Source organism: Crotalus tigris, unplaced genomic scaffold, assembly GCF_016545835.1.
Source record: "Crotalus tigris isolate CLP2741 ecotype Arizona unplaced genomic scaffold, ASM1654583v1 scf7180000018716.860359, whole genome shotgun sequence".
NCBI lineage: Eukaryota > Metazoa > Chordata > Lepidosauria > Squamata > Viperidae > Crotalus > Crotalus tigris.
The window spans coordinates 678353-695579 of NW_024097164.1; the positions used below are offsets into that span (position 1 = coordinate 678353).

A 17227-nucleotide genomic window follows, 5' to 3' on the forward strand; every position below is an offset into this window, starting at 1 on the left:
TGTCTATAAATGAGGAATTTAGCCTGTAGAGTTATATTTAGCTATCACAAATACAAACAATAATATAATTTGTATAGATATTATTACTTACACCCTTGGCTCAATAATACAGACTTGTAAGGAATATTTGTGTATCTCAAGAAAGCTCTGCAAAATTGGATTGAGGTTTGTAGCCTTTATCATTTTATCAAATACAGTGTTAAATTTAATATATAGATGTACCATCTTAATAATATTTTTGTAGTTTTCATAATTTATTGTTAGCACTTTTGTTTCTTTATCTTCATCTCTCCTCTTCAATGTATTTATACATTTATTTTTCTTACATTGAATTCAGTGACAAGGTATCTATTGTTCCTGTCAAAGCAATGTTGTATTCTGCAGTGTGACAAAATAGAAACTGAGAGGTAACTGCCATGAGAAAAATCAACATTATGTTGGCATAATAAGGAGGAAATTGGAACTGGAGACTACTTCCTTCCATTGGTCTATGGATCTACGGATATGGCTTGGGTTCAGAAAATTCATTCCCGTTTGCCTCAGTCCCAGATTTTGAAATATGTAAGTCTGAGTTTTCAGCTAAACAATTTGGGGTTTGCTTCAGCTTCACAGTTTATTTCCATCTTCTTCTTCTTCCTCCCATTTCTGTTTAACATGTATACCTCACCTTTTTCATAAAAATCTCCAATGTGTCTTCTGACAGTCTGACATTGCTATGCAAAAGATAAGTAAAATAGCTTCAAAAATAAGTATTTAGACTACATGAAGTTCTCAGCTCTGTGAAGAATTAACTTAAATTTATGTGATATCAATTCCTCAAAGCCTGTCCTAATGCAGACACCAAGACTGGATTTAAAGAAGTGGCATTTCCTAGTGCATTTCCTGTCTTTCTAATTGAAAGTATCATATGGAAACCACAGAAAAAGTAATTCATAGTAATTTAGCTCAATCCCAAAGATTTTTCATTTTATTTTGACAAACAAACAAATGATTCCTTAAATGCTTAATGCAGATTCAGTTGTGTCCTTGATAATATAATCTTCAACAGTATATTAAAAAAGATGAATGTATAGCAATACTGAGTAAATGAAAATGAAATAGTTAAATCATTAATTTAATTTTGCTTTCTTCAAACTCCTGAATTCTGATTTTGGGGAAAGTTATTTTGATGCATGCATTGTAAGTAGAATATATCTAGAATGATTTTTGTCAATAAGGCAGCAATTTGTAACTATTAAAAATAAAAAAATGAGAAATAATTGTGAGATAAAAAATAAAAATTGTTGAAAAAGAAAGTAAAATGCTCTATGCCATTGAAAAGAATAACAGCAAAATCAAAACATGTACATATAATTTGGAAGATTTCACAGAAAACAACGTTCAAAACATGCACAGAAAATATTTGTACCCTCAAAGCTGGTGAAGGCTAGCCCTTACTAAGACATCTGGTTATTAAGCAATGTTTACTTGTGTTGTAATATGTAGAGGTTAAGGGTTGTACTATCTTGCCTCACAATATTTTAACTTGATCTTTATCAGTATGTAATTAAGTATACAATCACTTGTAGCAGGTCATTCAATGCAGAGCATATGGACATGTGGATTTAAGGAAGAAAATGTTGGTATTATAAAAAAGTTCAAAAGGTTATCTGCTATTTGATAAAGAGGATTAATATAGTGGAGAATGGTCTGTCACAGTCTAAGAACACTGTTAAATTTCAATTTGATGGTATCTTCCCCAAACCAGGATATTTTGAATGTTTATGCTGACAAAGATAGCTGGAATTTAGAGTCAACCAGAAATTTGACCTAAACTTTTAACTTTTCTACCTTTCATTTATTATACAAATGTAAACAGTAATGGTAGCTATAAATGCATTCTTCTCTTGATCACATTTATATAATTTATGATTTATATCCCAACTTCATATCTAACCAGAATCACCAAATGCAATCAATTACAAATAGTGGTTTAAACATTTCATTTCATATTATTACAGTCAGAAGCCAGCACTACCAAGTATGTTCACATCTAATCCTTAAAACTAAAGAAATAAGATAGAAATGGTAAAAATAGAAAATGAACTTAAAAGTATATAAGAACCACCATAACTCAGTGACTGTGTATAGCACTGAATACTCATTAACCTTCAAACAAATAAACTGTAGCATCAAATTTGGCAACCTTAAATATATGATGAGCATTTGCATTGTTTAAAGATAAAACATATAAAAGTCATCACTCATCAGCAGTTTGGCTAGTAGGGAAACAGAATAGATTTACTGTCATTGCAAAAAGAGCAGTTTAGAAATCCCTTCTCTATAGATCTTGTTTGATCAAGTCCAACTTGATTAAGTCCAAACTAAGTCCACTTGGTTTTTCATTGGTATTTGCCATTCCATCATTTTTTTTGGGGGGGGGGAATGTATCAAAATGCAATTTAAATTTCCTTTCTTCCCCCCCCCCCAAACTCAGCAATTGCATAATTGTAACCCTTTGGATTTTGTTTAATTGGCATAAAACTGATAGTAAAGTCATAGAAAATGTGGTGACAATTACAGAAGAAAAATGACAATGGACCAGAACATCCAAACATAGATGCAATTTGATATGTTAGAGCCTATACATCCTAACAAGACTCTTTTATTGAGTTTTGAAATCTAAAACTGGCATGATTATTCCTCCAAACCTAAATATATGTGTCCCAGGATAATGTTGTAGGATCCAACATCTGGGTCAGTCACTGGGACCAGAGGTTTAGTCTTCTGAGCTTTTGGGCTTGTACTGGAGCCCATCTTCATCCTTCAATTTCACAACTACAAAAAATGGTGGCTGAGCGGATGCAAAGATAGCCAGAGAAATGATTGAAGCATGAGAAATGATCCCCTTATCAGTTAACAGGAGTGCTGATTTATCACCAGCTGATCTGGCACTTAGGAACTGAGGACTTGACAGCACAAGGAAACAACAGCCAGTAGCTGGCTATCAACACACCAGTCAATCAATAGGAAGCCACATCCCACCAGGCATCACATACATAGAATAGACTAGCCCAAAGCACACATTCTGGTAGAAAGAAGTTCCCTCAGGATGGTCTCCAGTGTGAGTCCAAAAGCTGGGAAGACTAAACCTCTGGTCCCAGTGACCGACTCAGACTGGATCCTGCAATTTCTAAATCTATCAAGATCAGACAAACTTGAGATCACAACTTTAGCTGAAATTTATCAGTAGCTTTACCTAAATAAATCAAAGGCATCTAGTTGCTTAAAACAGGACAGAACATTTGTCCTGCATTTAAAAATACAAAAACACACCAAGTTGTCATTTGAAGGCATTTATTTATTATGATATGGCCAGAAGTATATATAAATATCATGTCCTCTAGTGTAAATTATCTCTTTAGTGGGTTGTAGGTTCCTTGGCTTTGCACTTTAATTATAATTTAAAACAAAACTTGAGAAAACTCCCATAGGTCTTTTTCATTAGTAATGTTACTATCACCTTTAAAGAAGCATCCTCCCTTGAGAAATTCATTTGACCTCTAATTACATAAAACATCATGTGCTGATCAATGGTTGTCCTTTAATGGTGAGTAGGACCTAATCTAATAATTATCCTGTTCACAGATTTGAATGATAGTCCAGTAATTTTTAAGATTTTTTTTTAAAAAAAACCACACAAAAGCCCCTCAGAGCTTTACACAAAAATTAAATAAAATGAAGTGCTGCCATGCCACTTTGGTCCATGTACTGTATTTGTATATATATTTTTCTAGAAGTGTGTTGAGTCAGACAGAGCGTGAATGATGATTTGATGAGTATCTGTGCCAGAGGAGACTGAATCTGAAAAGCAATGTACTAAAATCTTCCAAAGGATTTAGGTTTTGGATTTGGATCCTCCAGCTGACATGCCACCATTCTTCTGTGGCATTTAAAAACCCTTTGTGATTTGTGAAAATGAAATTCAATCATGTTGGCAGTTTTGCAGCCAGGCTTTTCCCCCAAGAGCTCTGAACATAATTTCATGTTCCTCTGAGAGTTAGAGTCAAGCAAAGGGAAGGAAAATTCCCAATCATGCGTACAAGAAGAGTTAAATTCCAGGAGTCAAACCTCAGTGGGGGTGGGTAAATATTGGCTGGCTTAAGCCCAGGAGTCAAGATGAAGAGTTCTTGCCAATGGGAAACAGGCCACCCACAAAGTCTATGAAAATGCATCAATTTAAAGGAGAATACCAGCTTTGCCGTAGTTGTGAATAAACTCAAGCAAAATCATAAATTCACTCCACTCCCAAAAAACAAAGAAGATCAATCAAATTTTTCAGGCTGAGCCTGAAATAGTGCAAATATTTTTGAGAAAATACCACATTCAACAGAAAAATTCAAAAGGCCATTTATGTTAAGTTCTAGATATAATAGACAACAGGATTTAAACAGTGACTTTACACTTATTTCTGAAAAAACCTAGTGGACTTTTCTCATTAACTTTTGTACTTTTCTGAAGGCCACGCCTACTAATATGATTGATCAATCACATGAGGACTTATTAATGTGGCAAATGTAGTTTTAATTGGAATCCATTGCTATAACATATGAGTGATGAACTATTTAAACCAGAGATGAAGCCCTCATCCTGTTCTAGGTATCATTCTCCATTATGTTACAGAAGAAGAAAACATTTTAGATCATTCTTTCCCAACTTGATTCCTTACAGGATTAGAAGTTCCGGAATTCCAGGCTAAGAGAATTAACTACCAGCCTAACAATGGTTGTCATAAAGGGCATGGAAAATACTTTCTTTATGCTAGGACCGGGGTAGGCAACCTTGGCTCTTTTATGATTCGTGGACTTCAACTCCCAGAATTCCTGAGCCAGCCATCACAAGACCCAAAGCAGAAAGGTAACTACAAATGCAACCAGTTAGGCATGAAAGCCAATGAGGTGCACTATTTGGGGCAGGCAGATCAACTGCTCATAAGCAATTAAAGAACAGAAATATTTTGTGCACATTTACTGTCTCTATGCTTCATTAATGTCATCAGAGATTTATTTGCTATATAATCAGGACAATTCTTCAGGCAGTTGTAGGATGTTAGAAACAGAGGTCACGGAGCTTCCGGTGGGAGGCGACGGCGATGGCGGCTAGCTTTTAGCCGTCCAGCTGGGGAAGTGTCAGAGCCGCGGAGCGCAGCGCGCATCAGCTGGCCCGCGGCTCGGAAATCCCTTCCCGGGCAAAGGGAAGGGATAGAGAACGCAAGAGTAGAGGTAGAACCCCTAAACCCCCTCTGGATTTATTTCTAGAGGGGGTGAAAGGAGTGTTCCCTCGGAGCTCTTGCTGATCTCCGCCTCCCAGCTGTTTTTGCTTCCTCGGAAGCAAAAGAAACCGCCGCTTCTATCTCCGTGTTTACAGCATTTTGGTGAGTAATTTTTAAACGGACGGAGCAGTTTAAAGGATTTTTTGTTATATTTTAGGTGTTTATTTTTTTTATCTTTTGATTTTTACTATTTTTCCTCCTTTTCTTTGTTATACTAGTGAAAGGACTTAAGATGGCGTTTTGAAAGTGTCGGAGTTTTTTTTTCCTTTCTCTTTTGTTTTACTTTCCCTTTTTAAGGATTGTTTTTTGCTTTTGCTTTTGCTTTTGGCTTAGAATTTTTTTTTTGAATTGTTTGCTCTTTTATACTTATTCTTGGGATTTATTCTGGACTTTTAATGATTATAGTTTGTCTCTTTTTAAAAATTCTTTTTTTCTTTTTTTCCTCCTCCCTTTTTGGCTGGAGGGGAAAGGGAAGTGACAATTGTGCTTTTTAAAAATGGCTTCAAAGAGGCAGCAGCCTTCCTCAGTACCCAAGGTTATTTCTTCTCCTATAACTTCCACTGCACAGCTACAACAACAATCTAAACATGCACCACCGGCTCAGCCACCACCCTCCCCTCCTTTACCTGGACTTTCAGTGCAAGAGGTTAGAGGTATAATGGGAGAGATTGTAGTTCAAATGAGAGAGGAAATGACTCAATTTGTTTCACAGATTAAATCAGAAATTAAATCTGATCTCAAAGAAGAGATAACGGGGATAAAGTCTAAATTGCAAGAAAATAATAATGAATTACGACAAGATATACTGGCAGCTGTTTCAGGTTTGGCTACTGTGGTGGTTAAGCTCGATGCAAGGCTTGAGGAAGTGGAAGACAAAGTTGACTCTTTAGATGACAAAATTCAAGACGTGGAAAGGAAGGTGGACTCCTCACAAGAAGATATTTTGATGTTTCAGTACAGACAGATGGAGTATGCTCTGAGGATTAGAGGCCTCAAGGAAGATATGAATCAAGATTTGATGGAGGTGGTTCTTAGTGATCTGGCGCTGGCTTTGGATATGGATAAAGGAGAATTACAGAGAGAAGTAGAAAAAATTTATAGACTCAACTCCTGGATTGCTAAGCAGAAGAATTTGCCCAGAGATGTGGTGATTTACTTTACAAAGAAGTCCCTGCGGAATGAGATTATACAAGCTTTTTACAACAAAAGATTTCAGATTGCCGCCCAAGATGTCATCATTCTAAAGGAAATCCCATCTAAAATCTTAAGAAGTAGGAAAGATTTTGCTTTTTTAACCAATGAGCTTAAAGCTAGATCGATGCCATTCAGATGGGAAATTCCGATGGGTATCGTTTTGAGCCATGCTGGGACACGTTACAGATTGAACACAGTTGACAAAGCTAGAGATTTCTATACTTCGGTCCTGAGTGCAGGCTCAACTTCATCTGGTCGGAAATCTTTGAGTGCTAAGGAACCTGAGCAGCAATCTGAGGCACTAGATTTGGTTTCCGCAGGGATGATAGAAGTGGCAAAGCAACGCCAAACGGAGGCTAAAGAGCAGAGGATGACTCGTGCAGCTTATAAGCGTAAAGAGAAAGAGCAACGTAAAAAAGAGCCCAAAGAGAATTCTCCTGGAAGTCCATCACCGCCGGTGGGAGGAGCAAGACCCAAGAGTTATGCAACACATGCAGCTCTGTCAGAGTTTGATGGTGTCTTCTCCAGGCTGCGTGCCAAGGGAGATGGCAAAGTTTTTGACCTGGAATGTTAATGGATTGAATTCTCCTCAGAAACGGAAAAAAATCTTTTATTATTTGAAGCAACATACCAATGATGTTATTTGTTTACAGGAAACTCATATTCTACTTAAAGATCAGAAATATTTAGTTAATGCTCGTTTGGGATCTCATTTTATATCTCCTGCACCTGGGAAGAAAGGGGGAGTTGTTATATATGTCAAACAAAACCTGCCAGCTTGTCTGGTAGAATCAGATCCCCAGGGGAGATATGTGATGATTGAACTTGGTATTTATGGTAAGAAAGTACTTATAGTTGGACTTTATGCTCCAAATCAACAACAGGAACAATTTTATAAACAGTTACACCAAAAAATAACTTTGCTTGACTATAGATCAGTGGTACTAATGGGTGATTGGAATGGTGTCTTAGACACACAAAGGGATAAGAAAGGTTCCTCTCCTTTTCTTAAACAAGCAAGGCTACCTAAAGCCTTTTTTGATATGAAAGAAGACTGGGAATTAAGGGACTATTGGCGGGAACGTAATCAAGAGGAGAGAGACTTTACTTTTTTTTCTGACAGACACCAATCTTTTTCAAGAATTGACTTTTTCTTGATTACCACGGATTTGTATAATAAAGTAAAGAATGTAAAGATTTTTCCTAGATCACTGACGGATCATAGTCCAGTTTGGATGGAGTTGATTCAAGAGAAAGAGGAAAGAAGATCCTGGAGAGTTAATGAAAATTTGTTTAGACAAGAGAAGAATGTTCAAAAACTAAAGGAGTGTTTAAAGGACTATTTTGCTTTGAATATGTACAAGGGGACTTCAATGTCAATGGTATGGGATGCAGGTAAAGCATTTATGCGCGGTGTTTTGATAAAAATGAATAATTTTTATAAGCGAAATCAGATTCAGAAACGTAGAGAACTTGAAGATGAAATTAAACTAAAAGAAAGGGCTTTGATTCTAAATCCTTCTGATGAAAGTACTAAAGAATCTGTAAAGTTATTAAGGTCACAATTTAATATGTTGATAGCAGATCAAGCTGCAACCAATTTATTATTTATGAAACAAAATACATTTTGTAATGCTAATAAGCCGGGGAGATGGTTGGCTTATCAATTAAGAAAGAAACAGAGACAGAGAATAATAGAGAAAATAAATTATAAGGGTAAACTAGTTTCTCAGAAGGAATTAATTAAAAAATCTTTTTTGGATTATTATCAAAACCTATACAAATCTACTAATGTACAACTGTTAGATATAAATAAATATTTAGCTGAGGCAAGTTTTCCTAAACTGACTGAGGATCAGAAATATGAAATTAATGGTTTAATCACTAAGGAGGAAATCGCCTCAGCAATTCAACAATTGAAATTAGGGAAAGCACCGGGTACGGATGGGTTAACAGCTGTTTATTATAAAGCCTTAATGGAGGAGATGATTCAACCATTAAATGATCTTTTTAATGGTATCCTACAGGGTTTAGAGATTCCTCCTTCATGGCGTAGTGCTTTTATATCATTGATTCCAAAGGAGGATCAAGATCTTACTTTACCAAAAAACTATAGGCCTATATCTCTTTTAAACGTGGATTATAAGATATTTGTAAAAATTTTGGTAAATAGGCTTATGAGGGTGGTGCATCATCTTGTGCATAAAGATCAATCAGGGTTTATAACAGGAAGGTATATGAAAAACAATGTTAGACAAATTATTAATTTACTAGAATACTTAGATAAGAACAACCAAGTTTCTGCAGGGCTCATATTTTTAGATGCTGAAAAAGCATTTGACCAACTGAATTGGCATTTTATGCTAAGAGTAATGGAAGAAATGAATTTTGGTGAAAACATATTACAAGCCCTTAAGGTAATATATCAAAAACAAACAGCACAACTTATTGTTAATGGAGGTTTGTCGGAGGTTTTCACAATAGAGAAAGGTACTAGACAGGGGTGTCCTTTATCGCCATTGTTGTTTGTTTTAACATTGGAAATATTATTGATTAAAATTCGAGAGTCTCAGGAAATTAAAGGAATATATGTTAATAAAAAAGAATATAAGTTGAGAGCTTTTGCGGATGACTTGGTTGTTACTTTGTCGCAACCTGACTATTCTGTAGTAAACTTATTACAGTTGATTCACCATTATGGTTTGGTCTCGGGTTTTAAGATTAATGTAAATAAGACTAAAATTTTACCTAAAAATATGTCGAGTCAGGAGAAGCAGATTTTGGTTAACTCGACGGGTTTTGAGATTGTTAATAAGGTAAAATATTTGGGGGTGATGCTGTCTGTTTCTAATGCAAAATTATTTAAAAACAATTATGAAAGGTTGTGGGTCGGGGTACAGAAAGACTTGAAGAACTGGGAAAAGCTGCAATTATCCCTCATGGGAAGAATTGCAGTGATAAAAATGAATATTCTACCCAAGTTTCTTTTTTTGTTTCAAATGTTACCAATTTTGAAAAATGAGATTAATTTAAATGAGTGGCAGAAGGGTCTCAATAAATTTATTTGGGCAGGGAAAAAACCAAGGGTTAAGTTCAAAATTATGCAAGACTTCCGTGAGAGGGGTGGACTCAAGGTACCAAATTTGAAATTATATTATGATGCGGTGGTTTTAACATTAATTAGTGACTGGGTAAATTTGACAAATTCTGAGATACTTTATCTAGAGGGATGGGATTTACTTTATGGGTGGCATGCCTATTTAATATTTAATAAAAAAATAGATTGGGCTTTTAAATCTCATATTTTAAGAATTTCTTTACTTAGGATTTGGAGAAAATATTATAAAAGTGATTTTAAAGTACCATTATGGGCTATACCTTGGCATGCGATAGAAGGAATAAAAAGAGGGGTTAAAATGGACATGGTGTCTTATAGACAGTTACTTAAATGGGATGGACAAAACTGGCAATTAAAATCACGGGAAGAATTAGTACAAGAAAATTTTACTTATTCTTGGTTCCAATATAGGCAACTACTAGATAGATGGAAGATGGATTGTAAGGTGGGTTTTCTTAGAGAAGATGAAAATCTTATTAAGCAACTGAAGGATCAAAGACAAACCCACATTAAGAGAATTTATGGGGTTTTAGTTGAATTGGACTCAGAAACGGAACTAATTAAAGATTGTATGATTAGATGGGCGCAGAACTTTGGTGAGCCAGTTTCATTGGACACTTGGGAAACTATTTGGGTGAGAAATGTCAAATTTACTCAAGCACAGAATTTAAGGGAGAATTTTTATAAAATGTTTTATAGATGGCACCTTGATCCACAAAAAATGTCTTATATGTACCCTGACGTGCAACCTAAATGCTGGAGATGTGGTTACAAGGAGGCTTCTTATTATCATATTTGGTGGTCATGCAGAGAGATAAAAGCATTTTGGATCAAAATATGGTGGAATATCCAGAGAATTTTTAGAAGGAGGGTAAAATTCACTCCGCAATTATTTTTGTTAGGTATTGTTACAGATTGTGATACAAAGGAGGTTGTATTGATGTTAAACTTGATCACAGCCGCGAGGCTGTTGGTTGGACAATATTGGAAGAAGGAATCTTTGCCTACATTGCAGGAATGGTTTTTTAAAGTAGCTTATTTGGCGGAAATGGCAAAGATTTCGGCTTTCTTAAAGCAACAAACGCAAGAGAAGTTTTTTGCTATCTGGGACAAATGGATAAAATTTATACAATTTAGATTGGGTATACAAAAATATTATATAGCCTTTTCATAAGTTTTATTTTTATATATATTATAGATATCTTTTTTATATATATAAATATAGAGTTTTTAATTTAATTTTTATTTTTTTTTTTTATTATTTCTTAAGCCTATATTCTGCTCTGGGAAGCTCAGGGGGGGGGGAAGGGAGGGTTTTTGGGAGGGGTGTGGGGTGGGGTTTTTTTTTTTATATGTATTGTTTAATTTTTTTTTCTCTTTTGTATATGTTGTTTTTTGTTCTGTATTGTTCTTGTTTTTTTTGTAAAATTTATAAAACTTTTAATAAAAAAAAAAAAAAAAAAAAAAGAAACAGAGGTCACTACCTGACATTGTTGTTAGATGGAATGAAAAGCTTTCAGTCACGCTAGCCACAAGTTATATTTATGGCCTTACAACTTTGCCAAGGACAGGTAGGAGTTGACCCAGGACACCCAATTTGTTGACAAAGCATTAGACTACTTTTTCTAGAAGAAAGCACATTGTGCCTCTGCATTCATTCACTGAAAAGGGAGTAGAAAAGTACTGCAATACTTGTTTGTAAATATTCATATTTTTATATATAATCCTATAAATGGCAACTCATTCCCTTTGCGTTCACATTTTCTTGTGATATAATGTTGCTAAAATGACTGGAATGAGGTCAAGATTTCAGGGTTCAAATCTGAGTGCATTGCATTTGTGAATATAGAGTCCTAATTCATAGCCTGCCATTAGTAGCCTGATTACCAAATAACAATTAAAGTACTATACATTTCCATCGAAGTCGGGGAGGTTAGTCTAATGGATTTTACTGGAATATAAATTGTAACCTAAGAACTACATTTATTGGGTCTGCTAGAACTGCACTAAATTTTGGCTGTAAATTGAGCTTCTTGAAAGCTATAATATTGTAGAGAATTACAGCTTTCCAACAGCATTTGCTAGCTAAATCCTTTGCATAATTTTATCTTGACTGGCTTGTACAAGTTTAATGCCTAATTCCTGCATTTGATTTCTATATCCATCATTCCCGGCCAAACTTTTTTATTTTTTTGATGAAAACAAAGTAAACAAGGAAGTGGTATTTGCAGAACAAAATACAATACTAGAATTTGGCATCACGTTTTTAGCAAGATAATGAAAAAATAACATATTTTAGGAAATGAAATGGTAGATAACTCCAGGCCATTGTTTTCTTTGTAAATATACTCTACTGAGAAAATGTGTCTGACAACACCATGGAGATTGGAAGAGAGCTGGAGAACAGTCAACAGCACATCTTCTAATAAACACGGATTTTATATTTATTGTGACATAGATAAGCTGATAACTGATAACTATTTCTAAGATTGTTTTTAATATGCTTTGATATTTTATTTATGTCTATTGTCCTAAACAGTTTGCCTATCTTTGCATTAGTGATTTGGACATGGCCCCAAAACAAACCAGAAATAAGCCCAGGTATGAACAAACAGTGTATCCTAATTTATCTTAATTCTTAGCTACAAAGACCTTATGTCTTTCAGTGGTTCGGCTAGGACAGCTTGTTTTATGTGGATAGCCAGTGGATTTTGAAAATTTCAGACAACAAAATCTGGAGTTTCTGGGTCAAGATGCCAGAACCCCAGTCCAGCCTTCAGGACTTCAGGAAAATATTCAACAGAAATGCTAGACGTAAAGTAACTATTTGTTAGAAATCTTTTTATTTTTAGAAAATAAACAATGCAGGTATTTATGCAAATTTCTGTGGACAACATTGTGCATTTTAAAAAATAAATGCAAGAAGCTTAATTATTACTTTCTGAGGTTGAATGAGTTCTTATTTCCAAAGAATGAAATGCAGTTGCACCAGCCCAACCATATATTTTAACATACCTTCAAGGCTAAATTGCATGATTTTGATTATACATATACATATAAATATACATATTTGCTCTATCTGATTCTCTCGGTTGCTTGTGTAATTGACCAAATAATTATTGTACACTTAAAAGCAAAACAAAAACTACAACCCCATGCATCTCCTTTACTATCCTAAAATGTTAATTAAAAGAGACCACTACATCGACATGTCTAGTTCATAATACTCCATGAGAAAGAATGAAATATATGACCAGGATGACATCAGGGCATTCCTGCTTAATTTTAAATGTTTTCTGTAAGAGGAAGCAATTTGAGAGTTCCTGGAGAACAGAAATCTAGCCTAAGCAAGGATGGGGGAAGCAACTCTAGTAACTTAACAGAAAAGTTTATTACAGGAAATACACTGGGGTGGGGGTGGATAGGCAAAGCCAAACCTCTAGCTAACTACATTCTGTCAGGCAGAGAACTGGAGAGCAAGTGAGCTGGGAAGACAAAGGCAGGAAGGAAACAGCCTGAGATTAGAAAAGAACAGACAGAGATAAAGTGGGAACACAGAGGAAATTCCTCATTCTCTGTCTATGCTCTTGTTCCTTGTTGCTAGTAGGTTGTGAGGTGCTGAAAAGTCAGCACAATTAAGTCACACCTCCAACAATTTCAGACTGACCTTGAAAACACTACAGAACAGGAAGGGAATAAATTATTACCAAATTTATGATGACACAAACATACACAGTACAGCCAATAAAGATAGAAAAACATTCAAAATGATTTTGATAGATTAGAGAAATGGGCAAAAGTCACAAAATAAAATTTGACAGACAAAATGAAAAATTCCTCAGGAAATTAAAAAAAAAGTCAAATGCATTGATACATAATAGACCAAACTTGGCTAGCTAAAGTTACTTGTGAAAAAGTTGTTAGCACATTAGCTGAATAGTGTGGTATGGCTGTATAAAAGTCAAATCCAAGGGTAAGCTGTCTCAACAAAAGTATAATGACTAATATATTTCATTCCATTTATTCTACTTTGGATAGACTCATCTTGAGTATGGTATCCTCTTCTAGGGATCAAATTCTAAGACAATTCAGAGGGGGTGGACAGATGCAAAAAAGAAAAATGGAAATATTCAGGAGATGAGAAATTAAATCATATTAAAGATTATAGGAAGTATTAAAAAGATAACAGATATGATGCAGTGTATACCTGGAAGAGCAGTGGGGAAAACTTTTGGCAACACCAAGCTTTCCCAGAAAGAGGCCCAGATTAAGAGACTACACAGTTATGAATTGGATGGGGGAGAGATTCAGGATAGTCACATCCTAGAATCTCTCAAGGTGTGTCTAGTAGATTGGAAGTTTATTGCTTTAGTTTGGCAAGATTCTGTCTACTAAATATAAGCAAATGAAGGATTGGATTGATTGGATTTCACTGTGTTGTCTCTGGGCTTGGACCTAACACTGACACAACATAATTATCAGGGCAGTGCAGTGGCTCAGCAGTTAAGATACTGGGCTAGTTGGCTGGGAAGCCAGCAGCCCAGGTTCAAGACCTGAGCCCCTGCAATGGAGTGAGCTCCCATCCTCACCCCAACCCCTGTCAACCTAGCAGTTCAAAAGCATACAAATACAAGTAGTTAAATAGGTACAACTTCAATGGAAAAGTAACAGTGCTCTGTGACATGACCATGAAAAAGTCTTTGGACTGCATTGGCTCACTGTCTTTGAAACAAGGATGAGCACCGCTTCTATAGTCGGCAATGATCTGCAGGGACTCCATATATATATATATATATATATATATATATATATATATATATATACGATTAAAAAGGTTAAAAATGTGAACCCTAGGGATATTCATAATAAAATATAAAAATGAACACTAGGGTAATAAAAACTAAAGAAGTTTTTAATGGGTTAAAACTATAAGAGTTTTAAAAAGCGCCAAGCTTTCGCCGTCACCTGCCGGCATCCTCAGGGCTGGCGTGCCAGAGAATGAGAAGGTCTTTTTATAGGCGTGTCGAGGTTTGCACTCGGCTCCTTGATCTTGTTATGGGGCCTGATTGGTTCAGCCGTGTGTAGTTGGCCTGCGCTTTTTTTCTCTTCTTAGTTGTATTTTTATCCTCGTCCGTCTCCAGTTCTCCCAACCTCAGATTAGCTGAATGGCAATTCCAGTTATTTCGGTTGCTTTCATGTTCCGATCTCCCCTCAGGCTTGGGTGGTGGTGGACGTTCCAAGTTCCTTTCTCCGCCCCGTTCTGTCCGGTTGCTACTTTTAGAGTCCCATATATTTCCGGTCTCAATGCTTTCGGTTTTAATATGTTTATCATCCTGGTAATCCCGTAAATTGTTACGAGTCTGGTATAGCGTGGGGGGGTATTCCGCATGGTGGAGGGGTCGTCTCTTGTTCGTTGTCATGCCCAGCTGTCTCGCATGTGTCTTACTCCGAGTGCTCAATCCTGGGGGTGTGTGCACAGTCATCGGGGCGCGTCCCTCCTGGTTACCGTGTTCTTCCTTAGTTCTCCCCTTTTTTACCTTGTTGGAAGCGCTCGCGTATGTTCTATGGGAGTCCTCAGGATCGTCAGGTAGGGGGTATGACAGCTCGATCTCTCGCCCCCTGCCGCTCTCCGACTTTCCTTCCTCCTCTCCAACGGTATGTAGGGGTTCATCATCAACCACCTCCCGTGGTTTGTCCTCATAGGAGCTGACGTCAGTGTATTGGCAAATGATAACACCAAAGGGGGCCGCCTTCTTAGAGAGGCATGGCTCTCAGACAGTAAGTCTATTAATAGGCACATTGACCTATGCCCATCCTATTTAGCCTTAAGATCATGGAGTGCCAATAATCGGCGGCAACACCCCCGACGGTTTGATAACAATCTGGGTAGCACCCGCACCGCCCAACGAACCAGGTGCAATTCGAAAGAAAGGAAGCAAACGCGAGGCACCTTGACCATCCCCGCGGGACTGCCGCAATCCCAGAAGATCAGGGGAGGGACAGGAACCAAGGTCCGGACCCCCGGCTACAAAGAGGAGATGAGGGAAGATACGGCAGGTGAAAATGCGGAGGAATCACCAAACGCAATGGCCTGCCCACACACCAAAAGAAACATCGCAGCTGGTCGGGAAAGGAGGAGAAAACCTCCCCATGTAGCTGGAACGATCAGCTCCTATGAGGACAAACCACGGGAGGTGGTTGATGATGAACCCCTACATACCGTTGGAGAGGAGGAAGGAAAGTCGGAGAGCGGCAGGGGGCGAGAGATCGAGCTGTCATACCCCCTACCTGACGATCCTGAGGACTCCCATAGAACATACGCGAGCGCTTCCAACAAGGTAAAAAAGGGGAGAACTAAGGAAGAACACGGTAACCAGGAGGGACGCGCCCCGATGACTGTGCACACACCCCCAGGATTGAGCACTCGGAGTAAGACACGTGCGAGACAGCTGGGCATGACAACGAACAAGAGACGACCCCTCCACCATGCGGAATACCCCCCCACGCTATACCAGACTCGTAACAATTTACGGGATTACCAGGATGATAAACATATTAAAACCGAAAGCATTGAGACCGGAAATATATGGGACTCTAAAAGTAGCAACCGGACAGAACGGGGCGGAGAAAGGAACTTGGAACGTCCACCACCACCCAAGCCTGAGGGGAGATCGGAACATGAAAGCAACCGAAATAACTGGAATTGCCATTCAGCTAATCTGAGGTTGGGAGAACTGGAGACGGACGAGGATAAAAATACAACTAAGAAGAGAAAAAAAGCGCAGGCCAATTACACACGGCTGAACCAATCAGGCCCCATAACAAGATCAAGGAGCCGAGTGCAAACCTCGACACGCCTATAAAAAGACCTTCTCATTCTCTGGCACGCCAGCCCTGAGGATGCCGGCAGGTGACGGCGAAAGCTTGGCGCTTTTTAAAACTTTTATAGTTTTAACCCATTAAAAACTTCTTTAGTTTTTATTACCCTAGTGTTCATTTTTATATTTTATTATATATATATATATATATATATATATATATATAATATATATATATATATATATATATATATATATGAAAGGAAGTCACATAGAACAATTTTATTTATTATTTATTTCATTTTTAAAATTTATAAGCCGCCCCCTCCCGAAGGACTCTGGGCGGCTAACAATAAAAAACACATAAAACATAACAAACAACAATACAAAAACAATCATCCAGGAGTAAGGTTTTATAAACCCCAGGCCTGCCGGAAAAGCCAGGTCTTAAGTAGCTTACGGAAGACCAACAGGTGGGAGCGGTCCTAATCTCCGGGGGGAGCTGATTCCAAAGCGTGGGTGCCATCACAGAGAAGGCCCTCCTCCGCGGCCCCACCAAATGGCACTGCTTGGTCGACGGGGCCCGAAGGAGGCCCAGCCTGTGGGATCTAACCGGACGTAGGGAATTATGAGGTAGTAGGCGGTCTCGCAAATAGCCTGGCCCTGAGCCATATAGGGCTTTAAAGGTAATGACCAACACCTTGAATTGGACCCGGAGACCAATAGGCAACCAGTGCAGCTCACGGAGGATAGGTGTAACGTGGGTGTATCGAGGCGCACCCACTA

General features: G+C 37.4%; 1 long non-coding RNA gene across 1 annotated transcript in view; it reads left to right on the plus strand.

Moving 5' to 3' along the window:
• Window positions 1–365: 365 nt before the first annotated feature.
• The window catches only part of LOC120313593, a 74072-nt gene continuing 57210 nt past the window's right edge, over window positions 366–17227 (plus strand). The window contains exons 1-2 of the long non-coding RNA XR_005558185.1: window positions 366–561; window positions 4711–4896. This is a non-coding gene — a long non-coding RNA (uncharacterized LOC120313593). The remainder of the gene's footprint in view (window positions 562–4710; window positions 4897–17227) is intronic.